The sequence below is a fragment of the Ixodes scapularis genome, unplaced genomic scaffold (assembly GCF_016920785.2).
Source record: "Ixodes scapularis isolate PalLabHiFi unplaced genomic scaffold, ASM1692078v2 PGA_scaffold12__126_contigs__length_90152505, whole genome shotgun sequence".
NCBI classification, from domain to species: Eukaryota; Metazoa; Arthropoda; class Arachnida; order Ixodida; family Ixodidae; genus Ixodes; species Ixodes scapularis.
In genome coordinates, this window is record NW_024609838.1 from 52,045,245 (window position 1) to 52,063,947 (window position 18,703).

Consider the following 18,703-nt stretch of genomic DNA (forward strand, 5'->3'; position numbering starts at 1 on the left):
ACCGTCGTTCTTGGTAGTTTTGAACTACTATAATCGTTTTCTGAAAGGGGCCGCCCATGTGCTCAAAATAGTTTTATTGTCTTAGGAATAAGAATGACGTGTGGCTTAGAACTAAGATGGAGGCAGTGATGTGCAAGAGTACCAGGTGTCTGCTAGATTTTTCAGCTGTTTTGCACTCTACGATGTGTCGCGTCCCATAGTGCTGGCCTGTGGCGCCTCCATGTCCCGGCTGGGAGCTGTACTGAACCATTTGGGAGAAGGTGGCATTAAAAGGCCTGTGACCTTTGCATAGAGAATTTTGTTTTAAACAGAGTGTAACCACGCAGACGCACACAACAGCAAGAACAATCAGTACAGTTTTCGCTGTCGCTCTTCGCATGCTACATGGCCAAACGCTCCACGGGAAGGTAGTTGTTTGATATGAGGGCCCTACATAGGAGAATTGCAAGGCTGCATTGTGGTTGTAGGAGGGAAACCTTCAGCTCGGCGTCCGTTTCCGACTATTTGTACTACGTTATCAACATTTTTCTCTCCTGACGGAAAACAAGACGAATAACTGACAAATAACGGGCCCAGATATCTTGCAAGAGAGCAGGAAGACAGCTGAAGACTTTCATGACAAGTTTGATAAATACTAATTACATTTCAAAGTCTACATTTACAAAACCTAAGCTTTCAGGACGCTCCATTTCAGAGGGTTCAACTGTAATCAAATTCTACTGCCAGGTAAGACATCAATTTCAACCTCATTTTTTCAGCTTAACTTGAGATAGTAGGACCAATCTCACCTGTTATGTTCCTGGCAATGTTCCTCACCTAAAAATGGAAGCTGTCTGGGGTGTCAGCGCATGTGTCCTCAAATACCCAAGTGCCAACTCCCAGCATCCACCTGACATCGAATAACACTTCGTTGATGCGTGCCGTGAATTGGAGCCAGTTGTTGAACATATTTCCAGGTAGTCTGGCTTGTTAAATGCGATGAAGGGGGTCTCGAGCTTGAGTCAACATGGGTTGCTTATCAGTGGTCGTTCTGGAGGAGACCAGCATGAGAACATTTGGAAGATTTTAGAGAGAAATGGTTATCCAGCGATTTTGTGCAGACGATCGAAGCTTATGACAAGACGACGATCAAATCTGGTGCTACAAAGTACTTGCGTGTTTGGTGGTGAGAAGATTACTGCAGGACAGTCTTCGCTCAACGCTGAAAGCACAAATCGGTGTGAGAAGCGCTGCCGCTTCTAGCTTTGATGAAAAGTCTCCATATAGTAATGGGGTTTGGTGGCCGGGTGCGTTAGTGCACTGCAGCTGGGAGCACGTGGGACGAAAACTCTTGCTTCAGAACTCGGGTAATCCAAGTTCAGTGCCCTTGCCAGAATCAAGTATACACCAATGCATGCATAGTGAATTTACAACATCAACTACCTTCCTTGATCAGCCGCAGCACGTTGATTGCACATGAATGGCGTGTAAGCATTCGGTTAGGACTCGTAGTCAATCAGTGCTGCACAAATTGATCACTAATCCTAGCCAAAAGCTGATACAGCAGTCATGTGAAATTTGTAAACTACAGCAAATCTTGGTAGGTGTAGTAAATTTAGTATTATATTGCTATCTAAGTGATTTTGCCGATGCCCATTTTGAACTGTATGAGTATCATGCCAATGTGCGTTTGTGTGTCATGAGGCTAGCAGTCTAACAGCACTTGCTAATTTTCTCATGCGTGCAGCATAATATATTGTTGCCATTCCTCAGGCAAATTAATACACTGGCTAAACACACACGCCAAGTTTATTTGCTTTGGTGAAAAAAAGTGCACAGAAGCCCGCCGCTATGTGGAATAAAAGAGTTCTAATTGTTCAAAGTTACAATAAAAACGAATATCACAAATCTTTACTGTTAAACAAATGCGTCTCATATGTTACTATTAACTAAAACCATTTATAATGTAAAGTTCCTTGCACAGCCCTTTTATTTAGAAATGTCATTACTGCTGCTACCAAAGACTCGTGTGTTTTGGTGTTATACTGGAACCTGTCGGGGTTCTTCAAAAGCGAGCCGAAGCAGCTTTTACGGCTACGTGGCCTCTTTTGACTCTTTCCCGCTGTACATTACTGCTTGCGGTGGCCTCTTCTGCGAATCGCACTATAATCACTGACAGTGCCACTTGTTCTAGGTCTCTTTGTGTCAATACCAGTAGCGACCCTGATGCTGGCAGTTGCACTATCCTCGTCGACACCACACAATCATTCTATTGCTGATTTTCTAGAAGACTCCTAAAACGGTTTCGCTTTCGGCAGTGCTTTCGCACTGTACGTCTGAAAACAAGTGAAGAAAATGTCCCAGAAGTGGCCATGGCTGGAAAACACTGCTTCTCGTTATTCGGAGGCACTGAACCAAGGAACTTGAAGATTTTCTTCATGTAGCCTGCTGGGTTTGCCTACTTCTAGGGTGGCCCTCGGCTGCAGAATATTTTTTTAAACATGTAGACATTTTAAGTGGCAACTCTGCAGGAAATGTATTCAATGTATGAAATATTTTAAAGGGGTCGTGAAACGCTTTTCGGAAATTCTGCACTATATGCTTATTTGAATTCCTGGTCCTTTATTAGCTAAGCCACACGCATTCGTTTAATTGTCCGGATGTATTAGCGTAAAACCCCATTTTTGGTTTTTCCGTACAGCGTCCCTCTCACTTCTATAACTAGGTCACATCAAGACAGCCAATCGAAAGTTCTGATCTTGGACGTTATACGTAGATGTCAAAGGCGACTAGATACTTTCCTAACATAATTTTTCTCATTCGCGTTACGTCTTAACTTTCTGGATTCCTCGTTTCGAGCAAAGGAACCATGTGTAGAAACTACGGGCGCCAAAATATAGCTACTAAGAATTTTTCTTGCTGCTACAGTGCTGCTTCCACCTTGCAGTGAAGTTTTGTCAATGGCCATGTTAACTATGTTGGACCGGCCTTTAACAGTATCTTGAAATCTTGTACAGACATCCTTCAGCGAAAAGGAGCAACATCACTCTGCAATATCGTTGAGGTTCGGAGCACCGTTCCCGTTTGCGTTTTGACCGACACGAAACAAGTGGTTCGATTGTACCAGGGAACAACACTGACGCTCATTCATCGAATTAATGATGCCAATAGCGACTTCCTACTGCAAACGCTGTACTCTACAAATGCCAGCATTAAACTAGAATCCGCTCTCTAGACACTTCACCGGAACAAGTGGAGCAATGTACATCTGCTTCATGCTATTTTTTTAAACAAAAACACCTAGCCAAGATCTCCTGCGCTTGGGAAATCTCTTATTCTCCTTCAAGGACGTCATTTCCCAGGAAGACTCTGATCTTGGCTGCATCAAGGGCTCAAACGGTAATCTTAACAAAAACCGAAAACCGTCTAAAAAATAAGCTTTTTTTTTTTTTTTTTTTTTTTTCAGTAACCATAACCGGAACGAAACTGTTATGTTGGGGCGTCTCGGCCCGTATATCTAGGGAGACCACTTCAGTCGCTGGCTGAGCATGAACTGCTTTATTCCCACGATCTTCGTACGGCCCAGCCTGCTCGCGTTGCGGGCGGCTCGGGTAACCCGATCTCCGGATGCCGCGGCGGCGGGATGGCGGCACTACATGATCGCCCAAGTGGCGCCGTAGAGAGGTCCACAAAGCGGTGGAATGTTGCTCGTATTATACATGACATCCCTTCCTCCTCAGATTGAATCACCCTAGCGGTCCAAGGGACGCCGTTCGCGCTGGGGTCTTGGCACCGCAGTGGAAACTGGCGCTGACTCACTCTTCCGCTGGTCGGCAGGTACCGTGTCGCACGGGTCAGATTGCGCGGCAGATCCATCTTGGGACTCGGGCGCTGGAGGTCGATTGGATTCGGACGATGCTGGGAAGTCCGGCTGTAGAGCATATGGAGCCGGAACATGGCTTGTCACCGGTTCCTTGATGGAATTGCGCGATGTCGGGTTCGTTGTCTGATTCTTCTGTGCACCGGGTTTAATGTGATCCAGGTGTCAACGAACCGTTCCATTCTCGCACTTAACCAGCCAAGAGCGGTGTCCCAATCTCTTCATAACGGTTCCTTTAATCCAAGTAGGGTTTCCAACGAAATTGCGGACGAAGACGGGTTGTCCTACTGTAATTCTCTAGGCGATTTGTCTCTGCGGCCTTCCGATGTCGGCTCTTCCGGCACGCGGGGATGTAGGCGTGTGACCGCTGTAGAAAGTTCGCGGCCGAACATGAGCGCCGCTGGTGTTTTTCCAGTTGTTGTACAGACGGTTGTGTGCTGTTTGAGCAAGAACCTTGCCAGTCTGCACGCGAATGTTGCTGTTTCGTTTTGACTTTTTGCAAATGCCTGCTTCGTCTCGAGGACCATTCTTTCCGCCTGTCGGTTTGTGGCGGGATGGTAAGGCGCACTTGTTATATGAGTCACACCATTTTTCTTAAGGAAGTCTTCCACCTCGAACGAAACAAAGGATGGTCCATTGTCCGTTACCATCGTTTCGGGGACTCCAAATGTTGGGAAGAGTTCCCGCAATTCCTGAATCAGTGTGATTGACTGTATGTTGCGCATGCAGCGTACTTCTAGCCACTTGCTGTACGCGTAGACAACAATCAGCAGCATCTTCTCCTACACGGAGCCAGCGAAGTCCGCATGAATGGTCTGCCAAGACGTCGTCGCGCGCGTCCATTCGGGGAATGGTGCATTGGGTGGTGCCTTCTGGTGTCGCAGAAAATTTTGCAGCTTCTTGCCAGTCTTTCAATGTCGCTGTCAAGACCTGACCACCAAAAGTAACCTCGTGCGCATGCCTTCATAGGTACTACGCCTCTATGACCTGCATGCGCCAAGTCAAGCACATCCTTCCTCGCCTGTGTGGGAATGATCACTCTGGAACCTCTCAGGAGGCAACCTTGTTGCGCTGAAAGTTCTGTGCCGAGTCTGCAGTACGGTGAAAACTGTTTCTTTGACAGTTTATGCAGTTCTCCACTTGAAATAGCTGTGAGCACTCGAGACAAGAGTGGATCCTGTCGGGCCATTTGAGCGAGTTTACGTGGCGATAGTTCGACACTTGGAGGTGACGCCAACATAAGTACGTCCGCCGGGGGACAGGGCTCGTCGACTTGTGCCGGAAGCGGCAACCTGCTGAGCGCATCAGCGTTTTGATGAAGTCTCCCCCGTCTGTAGACTAAATTGCAGTCGTAAGTGGCAAGCTTGAGGCACCATCGTGTCATCCTAGGTGACAGGACTTGGGGCACTTGCTTTTTTTCTCCCAAGATGCCAAGCAGAGGTTAGTGATCTGTTAAAACTGTCACGTGTCTGCCTGCAATGTACTGGTGAAAATGACTGACACCGTAAACTACTGCCAAGCCTTCCTCGTCGAGCTGGGAGTAATTCTTTTCCGCGGCTCCCAGTGTTCGCGATGCGAATGCTATAGGGGCCTCACTGCCGAGTTCATCTTTCTGGGCAAGCACGGCACCGACTCCATACGGTGACGCGTCGACAGACAAGAGAAGAGGCTTCGTTTCATCGTAATGAGCAAGCACAGTGGAAAATTTAATCAAGCCCTTAAGTGCATTAAAAGCGGTCTGGTGCTTCCTTTCCCATTTCCAGGGCGTATTTTTCTCCAGGAGCTTGTACAACTCGGCGGCAACGGTCGCGCGGTTTTCCAAAAAGCGGTCGTTGAATGCGTGAAGTCCAAGAAAAGCTTGCAGCGATGTATTATCGGTTCGCTCGGGCGCTTGAAGGATAGCTTGCACTTTCTCCTCGGTAGTGTGCACTCCTTTAGCGTCAATTCTGTATCCCAGAAACTCAACTGACTCGATGCCAAATCGGCACTTCTCTTGCTTCAGGCGTAGCTCTGCCTTGCTTAGCGTCAATAAAACCTGGTCCAGGCGTTCCACATGCTCGAGAGTGCCCTTCCCACTGACATGATGTCGTCAAGGTAAACACTCACCCCCGGAATTCCGGCCAGTGTGGTCTCCATCATGCGTTGGAAGATGGCTGGTGCTGCAGAAATTCCGAACGGGAGCCGTTTGACTTGGAACAGTCCCTTGGTGGTGTTGATGGTGAGCACAGCAGCAGTTTCGTCGTCGACCTTCATTTGCTGGTATGCCTGGTACAGATCCAGAGTCGAGAAGACAGTTCCACTGTGCAGATTTGCGAACACTTCAGTAGTTGTTGGCAAGCGGCACGATGCCTTCTTTGTGGCTGCGTTAACAGTGCTCCTGTAATCGCCACAAACACGAAATGTGCCGTCGCCTTTGCGTACGGACCCCACTGGTGTGGCCCACTCAGCATGTTGTGTCGGTTCCAGGATGCCTTGATGTTGCAAACGACCAAGTTCTTCTTCCATTGGTCCTTGCAAGGCCAAGGGCACAAAACGAGCCTTGGAAAACTTGGGTGCTGCTCCGTCTTCCAGTTCCAAGTGAACCAAAGGGCCCGTGTAACCGTCGATGTCTTCTTTAAAGACATCCGGGTGGTGTGCGAGGACCTCCTGTATCTCCAGTGCCATGAAGGCTGCTGGAGTTGACTGCATTTGGTTTATGCCACAGACGCGAATCCGAAGCGCTTGAAACCAATCTCTGCCAAGAAGGTTGCATCCCGTCCCTTTCATGACGAGTAGTGGCAGCAAGAAGTCTTTAGACTTGAAGCGAACGGACACTTGCGCTGCACCGAGAAGTTGCAGGCCTTCTCCAGTCCAGGTGTGCAACTGCAGGTTGCCCTCGTGGAGCTGATGAGGGTTATGGGGCCACACCTTGCGGTACGTCTCGTACACCAGGCACCAAAATCCACTTCAAATTCTAGTGATTTGCCTTCATTCTTCAAATTCACAAGGAATTTTGGACACGGTCCGTGCGGTGTCACGCTGTTGAGCTCATGGTAAAAATCTCCATGTTCCTCTCGCTGCCGGTCGACTGCTGTGGGCGTGAAGTCCACGTTGTGCTGACTGCTTTTGTGGCTTGCACTTTTACCTTGCTTTCTCTTCGTGATGCAGGCTTTTTCGATATGTCCATGCTTGTGACAGTAACGGCACTCCTCGTTGCGGAATCTGCAAGTCGAAGGACTGTGTTGGCCTTCACATCGAAAACAAGGTCGAGTGGACGATCGCCCAGGGTTCTCAGCTTTTCCCTTTGATGTCTTCTGAACGAGGGGGAGGTCAGTCTTATGCTTGATACTCTGTTGCTGTTTTGAAGCGCTTTCGACTCGGGTTACGAGCTCAAAAGCCTTCTCGAAAGTGAGATCCCTTTCCGCAAACAGGCGCTGCTGCAGGAACTCGTCCTTTACACCACAAACAAACCTGTCACGTAGCATGACGTATAGTGGCAGTTTGGTGGCATGTACGGGCGTCGTCATGGCTGCTTGACCGGACGAACCAGTTGTCGATACGGCAGTCGTGGTCGCTGTTGTTGCTATTCAAAAATTGCAGTCGGCTGCAAGTTTTTTTAGTGCTGCGACGTAGCTGGTAATCGACTCGCCTTGCTGTTGATCTCGACGCTGGAATTTGTAGCGACTGTAGAGTTCAGACGGTTGAGGATCAAAGCGCGTTCTGAGGGTTGAGACCAGTTCTTCAAGACTGACATCTCCTGGTGTTCTTGGTGCAACTAGAGCACGAACAGTCTCGAATGTCTCCGCGCCACACAAGGTTAGTAAAAGTGCACGTTTCTTCACCGGATCGGTGATCGAGTTGGCCACGAAGTAGAAGCTCAGTCGCTCGCTCGAGGAAGACCAGCACTTGCCCGTGTAAACCTCGATTGACCGCTCCGTCGTCATGACTTGTGGCCCGGTGTCCCACCGTAGAAGTCAGGCTTCGTAGGTTCGGATCCAGCTCCTCGTCGCCAATGTTATGTTGGGGCGTCTCGGCCCGTATATCGAGGGAGACCACTTCAGTCGCTGGCTGAGTATAAACTGCTTCATTCCCACGATATTCGTAAGGCCCAGCCTACTCGCGTTGCGGGCGGCTCGGGTAACCTGATCTCCGGATGCCGCGGCGGCGGGATGGCGGCACTACGTGATCGCCCGAGTGGCGCCGTAGAGAGTTCCACAAAGTGGTGGAATGTTGCTCGTATTATACATGACAGAAAGCGTCATCTGATATTTATTAAAACCGCAACTGTAACCGCAAATTATTTACAGGTAACCGATATTAACCAAAAATATAAATATTCTTTTCTCTCAAGAATAACCTCGAGGAGGGATCTTGAAATGTCGTGACCATTTGACAGTGTTACTGTCAGTGAGTGATGCACCTGGTAATACATTTACGTAGAATCCAAACTTAGGATTAAGAATTCTTAGTAGGAATCAGTGGTGGAGTGTATAATAAAAAGTCTGTAGCGGGTGATTCGAAGTCACTTCGTGCAATGAGGAATCCGGTCATAATTTTGATACTTTTTAAAATATATATGAACGCTATATTCGTGGGAGGAACATTCAGCTTTACATGTGAAAAGAAACAGTTGAGTTATTTTTCCAATGAAACTTCTACACTTCGGCTAGAAGATTACTCTCCAATTTTTTGGCGAAATTGAAGTAGAACATCACTGCCTTGGATGATAAGGCGGTTCTTGTGTCACGTATCAGGCTTCGTTGAAGCTCACGGATGTAAGAATGCATCCTATACTTTTTCGCTCTATGAATGCAGTTTCACCTAAAAGCAGAAGTGTCCATAACCTCTTTGACTAGTTCACCAGCGTCCATTAACACGAAACAGATCTCTTCGTCTTCGTCGCGATGGATCAACCACAGCCGGATGCTCAGCATTTTGGGGCACTTTTCTCAACGGCACACGAAGCAATCGCTCTGTAGAACGCTGCAGAGGTAGACGCGCTTGAGGTTCTCTTTAGCAACTGTACTTTGTCATGCATTTGTCATTGCCGTTAAAAGCATCTGAAAGTTGACGCAATAAACGCATGGGCACACCTCGTGCTCGGGACTCTTTTTTTTTTCATTTTGGTCGTAGGGAATGAAATTCAGAAATGCCTAGTTCTCGATACCCTATTGAAAATCGCTCTGATGGGACTTCAGGATTTTTTTAAAGGGTGTGAAGGGGACTTCAGGAATTTCTGATATGTTTGAAGGGGGCACCGATATTTCCTGGTGGGTTCGTTGGCCCCATCAAGGGCTCTCCTGATATGTCTGAAGTCCCCTTTACAATACTTTGAAATGTCTGAAAGCCTGTCAATAACTTTTCTAATGGGGTCGGGAAAACTTTCAGGCTTCTTGAGATGTCTGTGTGGCCACGGCCTAGGTGGAGAAAACACATTTCGCGGAATTAGAACATAGCTACTTATTTAAGGACAGAACGAGCGGGATGATAGGGATAATTAAGCTTGAGGAAGAAAACGAGAAGGACGGACAACAGCAAACTTTCATGGTTGTCCGTCCTTCTGGTTTTCTTGCAGAAGTTTAATTAACTACTTATTGTTTGCGATGGGGAAAAAATAAGCGTTTGGAGAATGTCGATCGTATGTGTGTCCGGTCAAATTTTTATTACTGCCCTTCTATCAAACACGAGTCGGCTCCTTGACCCGTCTGTCACTGCCCGGGTGTTCGGTCTCCAAGGAAGCCATTGGGGATGACCCTACTGAAAAAAACCATTTGGCGCCCATATGAAAATAACCGGGTCCATACCGGTAACAGTTTAACCATACCGGTCACCAGTTTGTCAAAGGGGTCGCCCGTATGGCTCAAAGGGGCCCCCCGTATGAGCCATAACGGTCACCTATTTGGACAAACAGGTCACTCCTCTGGCAAACGGGTCACTCGTCTGGGAAAATGGGCGACTCGTTTGGACAAAGTTGTCGCACGTTTGCTCAAACCGGTGACCATGTTGCAAACTGCACCGGTTTAATCAAACGGCTCTCTGGAGCCCTTTTGATATTGAACGTACAGATCGGCGGCGTGGGCACGCCTAGCGTTTCAGAAGTGGCAGCCAATGTTTCCGGAAGGCTGGGAGCGCCGGTTCATCGATTTGAGATCGTCCGCGTAATGCAAGTAATTATATTTATATTTCAATTGCGCTGATTTTCGATTATACTGCAACTAAAACTAACACCTTTTTTTTTTAACGCGCGACGTTGGTGAGCCGATATTTTTGACAGAACTTTAAAATTTTGTCCATCTTTGTTGCCTCAATTTACTTATTCAGCTCGAATCTCTCTCGCAGAAGACGCGATCGCGTGAAAGAATGTACGCCTAGACTCCGGTTCACTTGAATTCAAGAGGCAGCGAAGGTAGCACGCGTACACGCAGCTGCAAGAACGCCGAGCATTGCGAGAGCACGCCCGCCGTTGCAGCAGTCAAACTTCGAGCTCGCGCTGAGTACTCTCTTTGCTCGGGCGCAAGCCGAGCTTCTGGCCGCCCCGCCGCCATTTCCAAGGTTCGAGCGTGCTAAAAAGTTTAGCACGTTCGAACCTTTTCGCGCATTTTAGCCTAAAATGCGCGCGCGCGCGCGCGATTGCTTTTTCAGGCTACAAAAACACATCTCACTGGAATGCCTGCGGAGAGGGAGAGGGGCTGTCCCGGTGGTCCCAGCGCCTTGACCTCGCCCCCTCCCTCCTCTCTTGTCACCCCTATCACGTGACCCACAGCAGCGCGCGAGCTACAGGCTGATTAGCACCGAGATCCGGAAGGGCGCGCCTTGCAGCCGCTTTTTTCTTTGTCCGCTTTTGTCAGTTACTGCTCGAAGTTCGCTCGTCCTACCTGCTTCAATCTGTCGCCTAACCCTGCGGTCTTATTGGGATGTCTCTCGACAACGTATTGGATGTGCACCAAAGCTATCATTGTTCGAAAAGTCACACGTGTATATCGGCAACGAGCGATTCTTCAAAGAAGTCGCGAATTCTCGCGGTTTGGCTGGGTTCGGCAAATGACAGCTTGTGCGCCGCGTCGTGTTGAAACTTCCAAGGAGCCGTTTCCTCTCGTTTGTATTTGTGTGCAGTGTTGCCGTCTTTTTTTTGCGCGCGCCGCTAAATTGAGACCAAGAAGTCACTAAACAGTCGCTAGATTCGCCGGGAAGTCGCTAAACTATTCGCTGAATTCCAAAAGCTTATTAAACCCTTTTAAAGTAAGTGAACCTCAAATAATCATATCTCAGGTATTTTGAGAGGTTAAATTTACACTGAAAAACAACTAGGACTTTTTCATTTGTAATGTCTTTTTGGGAAACGACTGGGAGGTAAGTACGAAAGTACGAATGAGAAACGGGTACTTGTTAATTTTAACACGGAAATAATGACTGCTTTGTCTTCAAGAACAGTTCAACGGAACAGTCCAGAAGAAGAAGAGTTCTTCCTCGATGGTGACTGCACTCGTCACCCAAAATCTGCCGATGTCGACGGTTCCTTGCCAGCTTTGTAGGCTTCAGCTGTGCCAACTCGCCAAACAACTTCTTCTGGAAGTTCGTAGTCGAAACACGTCTTTGCGTGCCTTTTGAGGTTAGCTCTTATAGTGAGGATGACGTTTGGTGTAGAGCACGTGGGTACGTGGGCGCGGAAGAGATGGTCTGCAGTGTTAACAGTGTTGACATGTTTTTGAAAGTGCGCCACTAAATTGAGCATATACCCAAGGCAAACTCGGCTAGAGAAGCTAAAAGGTTTAGCGCGCGAGCATCTCTAAAATTGTTAAAAATATCAAGATTACGTTTGAACACCAAAGTCGCTTAAAAAGTCGCTAGCCGCTAAATTAAAAAAAAATCCGTGGCTAAATGTATAGAAAATCGCTAAATCTAGCGACAAAATCTCTAAAATTGCAACACTGTTTGTGTGGTTATCCTGCTTTGACCGGGTCGACAAATATCACGGATCACATCTTTCAAGTCCGCTATTGTTATGGTAAGTGCACTGCAACCTACGTGTTGGCAACGATTGACCGATCTTCTACGCGTACTCTTCAAGATTATCTATAGAATTATGCAGCGCCTATTCGCGCGGCAGCCGGGAGAATAATTTCCCCGAAAGTCTACCTGTATAGTCTTCACAAATCGCTTGCACGTTTGTACTTGTCTACAGAAGATGTAATAAACTTCGAGGAGAATTGAAAACAATCTTTTGTGTCGGTTTTCCTGTCCATTTACAAGCACCTACGCGAGCGCATTAGTTTTACGTGTTTTCTCCATGTTATAAATACGTTTATGAGTTTTGGGACGTCTTAAATATGTTTAAGATAACCAACCTCCCAGACGATACCCATTTAGGGCTAGCGCATAATTTGCCAATTCGAATGGCACGTTCAAACGTGTGGTCACGTGCCAGGTCGAACGGGTACTGGTATCATACGGGCACCCGTATCAAACGGGCGCCTGTATCAAACGGGTACCGTTTCGAACGGGTACCGTTTCAAACGGGTACCCGTGTTTGATTCAAACGGGCAACCAGTCTGCCACCCGTTTGAATTTCAAATGGTGTTTTTCAGTAGGCGACCGCCCCATTTGGAGAATTGACGAGGCGCCGGCCTAGCGGCTTTTGCAAGCAAACGCAATCCCGTCCGCTCGGTGTGTGTTTGTGAGCGTTGTAAATAATAATGAGGAGGGAAAATGAGAGTTAATAGTGTGTGTGCGCAGGGCGCATTTCTCATTGGCTCTCGGGGGGGGGGGGGGGGGGGGGGGGGAGAGAAGCAGGGAGGTATGGGGAGATAAGAGTTGAAAATAGAGGCGACGGAGGGGGGGGTGGCGAATGGCCGAAGAAGAAAGCCGGGAAGTAGAGAGGGGTAAAACAGGAATCCAGCGGGGGAAAAAGATCCCCGTTGGGCGAGGAGGAGCCGCCGGACCGGTTGCGCTGGGGGAGGGAAGCTCGGGGAAGCCGCGCGGAAGTCATTTGTCCCTTTTTCGTCGCCTGGCAAGTTCTCCGGTTTGAGGCGCGCACCCGGTGGTCTATTTAACCGGCCGCCCATCCGCTCGTCCACGGGCTCACAGCGATTCGATGAGGCGGGTATCCTCGAGAAAGGTGAGCTCTTTCCTTGGTGCGTCTGTCGCCTTGTGGCAGCAAAATCTTGTCGTTCGTTCCGCAGGGAAGGCCCAGCGCTGCAGGGGATGCTCTCATGGCCGCCCTAGCGCCGTCCTGCTCCTTGCACGCGCGGAGGAGGTTCGCCATATTTGTCCGTTCTCCGCAGTTCGGACAGCGTCGGTTGGCGTTTCGTCGTCGCGGCGGAAACAGCGGAGCCGCACCGGGGTCGTGGCGCAGTTCGTTCGGATACGGTGTACGACGGCATTGACTCGACGACTCGTGCCCCGGAGGGGGTCTTGTCGGGCGATTCCCGGCGGCGTACCGCTCATCGGGTGCGCCGCCGCGGCCGCTCGGGCGACAAGGAGTTTGGCGTCGGCGAAGTGGCCAACGCTGGACATCCGGAACCGGGGCTCGTCGTGCACGTGGTCGGCCAGCCTGTCAGCCTGCTCATTGCCCTGGATGCCGCAGTGACCAGGGACCCACTAGAAGGCTAGGCGACGCCCGAGGACCCTCTGCAGGACGGCCTCTTCAGCGATCTCTCGCGCCAGCCGGTGTCGGCCTACTCGCCGCACATCAGGCAGTCGGAGTCAGCGTCCCACCGCACGTAGCGCCTGCGCACCGGGATCATCTCACTGCGGGGCCTCAGACGGTGGATGGCAGCCGCTGTCCGGACCCGTTCCGTGCATCTCTTCGTCCATCGAACTTCAGAAGCATCCAGCTAGCGAAAATGGTGCTGAAGACGCCGCCACGACGGCATCGGGGACGACACCTTGACTGTGCTCAGGATTTCTCAACGGTAGCGATGCAGCTTGCAAGCTCGTGGTTTTCACCAAACGTGCTTACTTGGAGTGTATATGTGTCCATGAGGTGCACCTGCTCGATTTTATTAGCTGAATTACCGTATACCAGGAATTAACCCAGCGGCATTGTGAGTACTTTAATATATTTTGATTTGTGTGATAAAGAACTGAGTTGTCCCTATTTGATGTGATCGTTTTTATCTACAGCTGCTTCCGTCCGGGATTGAACAAACGTTAGTTTTTATCGTCTTTTTGAGTTACAATATGCATGTAAAACAAAATGTCTGAAATAAACTTCCAATAACGTTTTGAACTGCATTTTTGTCTATGATTCACAGTTATTTGCGCGTCTAAAAGGTTGATGGGCCAAGGAGTTTGGCTGAAAGGATGTGGGGCTGAAGGGTTTTCCTGTGGGGTATTCTTGAAGGGTTTTGAATGCCTGTGAGGTCCCATAATCCTTCAAGGCTGATGGGCCCTTTAGAACTAATTTCAATAGGGTAGGGATTGTCCTTCGTAAACATCTGGTAAGCTTCCTTAATGGAGCCGGTCATAAACCTTTTTACAACCTTGGTCTTGTAGTTGATCATAGCTTTGCCGACGTCCTTTGTGTTGGGGCTTTGAACATAGCATGCGAGGTCGTCGCGTGTGTAGTACTCAAGTGCAGCCCTTACGTTTTCGGGATTCGCTTTTTTCTCCATGTAGGAACCAGGGGTTGCCCATACACAGCCTTTACGCTTTAGTTTCCTTTTTTGATCAATCTTGTAAGCAGTTGTTTCAGGCTCCAGACGCAATATTTCTTCCTTCGAGATGCTTGGTTGCAGAAGCGTGCACAATCGTTTGCGTTCCTGGTGGGAACTGCATGCCTTCAGCGCTTCGTGGAATGCGTCTAACCACTCCGCGCAGTGCTCACAACTGTCGTCGCCAATTTTTCCGCCATAAACGCTCGACAGCTTTCTTCTAATAAAAAAACTCAGTTGAGCTTGTTTTTGCTTCAAATAGGCTTGTCGCCTTTTTTTCAAAATGGTTTTACGGGGTTTTAATGGAGTGAGCAACGGACTAGCAGCACACCTGTCTTGACTCACTTGAGCCAGCTCATCAGAGTCCCAGAAAGAAGATTTTGATGTACTCACGTTGTGAGGAGAAGTTATCTTATCCTGCAGCTTCTTTATCTTTCTATTTGTTACCTCCTTTCCACCAGGCCGTGTTTTCGTGCACTTCACAGAAGCGATAATATTCGGTGCGCCATCCCCTCACATCAGCAGCGGCTGCCGATTTTCATCGTTCTTATAGCATCTCGCACTGTTCATTGTGCACCCATGCCCCGGTGTAAGTTTAACAACTAATTTCTAAGAATGATCGGTGTGCGAATTCAAGAGTCTTTGATAACTTATATCACCTAGGCCACCTCATTGAAGCGCCAGCCGAATACTGTGCTTACCTCCTACTTCACTAAACGAAAAAGCGATTTGGAGCCAACGGATGCATCACCATCGGAATGTATGACTGCCAGCATCAATAGGTCGATCATTCAACAGACGTTGTCATCCTCACCGGATTTCTCTAAGCGATTCGTCTCTGCCCAGCATCTTCCAGTTTCTTCAGCGACTCACCCAAATGACTAGGGATCTACTTTGGAAAGTCGGCAAGTGTGAAACGATTTTTTTTCGAGTTGCTTTCACTCTGTTTTTTATATACATAACTTCCAAAATGGTATGCTTCATCTTACTAATAGCATGACATGAAAGTTGAAATGAGCAACGTTGCGTTCGGGAATGATTTATTTTAACTTCGAGAAAATTTTAGCAATGTACCCTCTTTTCGGGTGACTTTCTTGCTTGGTTTTTATTTCTTATTCAAGTTAATTCAGAGTTGCTAAGTTTCAAGATTTTTAAGAAAACGTGACCGTACGAGTCAAAGGAAACTCGCAATGTGTTCATTCGGAACCAGCATTCTTTTTTTTCGACTCCGGGGAGTTCATCATTCCTCCGCGAGTTGACTAACAAAAAGAGCAAAGCCGTAATTCTTGGGTGACTCTTCCTTCATTATAATTATGCGAATATTATTTGAACATTTTACTTAATTGGATTGCCGGAGCCCATTATTTTTTAGATTTACGTGTATTCACTCAGACTAGTGCTGAGAGCCACTCTATTATGTTTGTATAAATTGGTACACAAAATAAAACTATGAGTCGCAATGTGCACGTGATACAAAGAGAAAATGAGAATTATTCGTTTCTTTTGGATGAACGTTCAATTATATTTCGTGTCAAGTAATTAAACAATGCAATGAGAGCATTTTAGGTGGAAGTTCTTTAAATGTAGTTTTATAATTTTTGTAACTCGCGCATAATGATGCATTTAGGAGAGGTTTCGTGCCACGGGTTCGGCCACGTTTTTGCTCCCGTTGTCCCGCGACTGGTCTTATATGTGTTACCGCTGTTGTTCGGATGGCTTGCACACAGGTCGGGCCTTATTTGAATGGCAGGTGATCTCGTTCTCCTGGTGCAACGTTGAACACCGTTTTACAGACGAGACATCCTCCGTCATGGTAGCACTCGCTTGTTAAAGGACAACTCCGCTTCATTTTTGATATTTAGAAAAGTATGTAGCCCTCGTCAGTATCATGTAGGAAGACCCAATGTCAAGTATTACGATCTAATTTCGTCTATATATTTAATAAACTGGCCAACAAACTTTCAAGTGAGCCAAGTCTCCGAAATCTGCCAACTTTAGCGTGCGACGTGAGGCGCAATTGTCAGTGCAGTCAATGCGACGGAGTTGGAGCGGCCACCGTTGAGCCACTACGTCAAAGGCATGACTACGTCATTCTCACGTTTCGTCTGTTTTACTTCTCAAAGCGAGATTGAACGCTGACGTCATGAGTTCCTCCTCCCGGTGTCGGCTGAACGGCGTCCACGTGATCACCGTAACGCGGATGCGCTAGTTTGCGCTGCCCTGCGGGCTTATCGGCCTGTTTCTCCGCTCCCCTTCGCGTCTTCTGTCCTCTCTCCTTCCCCATCTCCCCTGGGCCATCACCATCCACGCCATGCGAAGCGACCTGCCCGCGTCGCGTGTCCTGTCCCTCGCCCCCCGAACGTCACAGGACCACGTGGTTTGACGTGACGTGGCCATCACTCTGAGGACACGAAACCAATAATGCCCGACGCAACCGAAGTTTCGGTTTCGGTATCAGCTGATGTTTAAATTGAGATTACACAAATAATATTCCACATTTCGCGAATCCGAAGACGTAGAGCTGTTTAGTAGTGCTTTCTGAAACGGAATCACATGTAAGCCTAATTTTCTTCGGAGTAGAGCGGAGTTGCCCTTTAAACAAGTGCGAAGAGAGGAAAAAACACTTGACGATGTGCCTTTTTAGTGAATTTTCATAAAAATGAAGACTTTTTTTAATGTTTGAAAATTAGACAGGGCAAGAATATCTTGTACAGACCTGGGTGGGTATGTCCAAATATCAGAAAAGCCATTTCCTCAAAAATGACTTCTCCCCAAATTTTTATCATTTAAAGCCCCCATAAATGTCGCGCCTAATTATACGCGGGTGCGATGACGGAGAGATACAAAATGGTTACTACACTCTATGAATGCAAAACAGTTTTTGATAAATAAATGCACATACCAACGAATGTAATCGTGGCAATGGGATTAAAATGAATTTGCGCAGGGGAATTGGAATCTCGATATTGCGCGTACAAACGAAAAACAGCAAAATTCACCCCCCCCCTCCTTCGCCCGCTCTCTTCCCATCGGTTGTCAAAAATTCACACGTATAAAAGTGACTTCTGAAGTTACTTTTATATTGATATGGAAACAAAATGTACACATATATAAAGCGCCTAGTGCTTTTTACAGAACTTTTTTTATAGCTGGTTCTGCGTGTGCGTGCCTTATAGTTTTTAAAATTTTTTCGACAATGATGTACTGTGGATGGATCATTTACACTTTGAGGTTTAGTACTGCCTGAGCTTGATTTCGCAGACCGTGTTTGATTGTGTACAGAGTTGCGTAAAGTACATTGAAAAGGTACTTGATACAAAGTACAATGTACGTGAGAGTTTATGTACTTCACGGACATAATCTCAAGTACACCGGGTGCAATGTGCCCTGTCACGCAATGGCATCCTGTAATTGTAGAGTGGATATCCAGTCCAGGATGATAGGTAGTCCCGAGGATATCCTGAAAGAGTCTCGAGTGATCCTCAAATGATCTTTTTGTCCAGACCCATTTTGTCCTGAGAACATCCTGAGTTGCCAGCCCTAAGGACTGCGAGGGGAACTTTTGGCATAAAGGTTCAGTCAACGCATATCCTCAATGAAGCGTCTGATCAATGAAGTACACAAATATATATACAGGGTGCCCCAGATAACATGCAGCGAACGTCATGTAATAATGAAATACCCTAGACGGATAAAATGAACTACAGTATATGTTGATGCAGTCTTCTACGGAAAATGTAACTATTTATTTCATTGTGGTGAGTTAACTAATTGGGTAAATTAATTGATCAACGTTTTATTTAATGGTCTAGGAGGTCAAGTGAGATTTGAAGTCTTAGGATGTCATGATAAATGACCGAGTATTCATTTCAAGCTTTATTTTTCCAGGTACACACTGGAGGGACTTCCAGAAAAAGAGTGCTATATTGGCGCCTTGACGGGGTTTGGGGTCCCGTACCAAACGGCAGCAGAAACTTAACGAAAGTATCATAATACAGTCTGTAAAGTATGACATTACAAATTATTACATTTTTTTCACGCTACAACGTCAAGCCAACATATGAATTAAAAAAAAAATTCCATGGCTCTAAGCAAGGTATGCGCGAAGTTTCTTAGGAAGAGTGAAAACATTGCTACCATGAAGTAATCATTTTTTTTAAGAATGTTGCAATGATGTGGTGAAGTGATAGAAGATTACAGTTTGTGCGGTTTT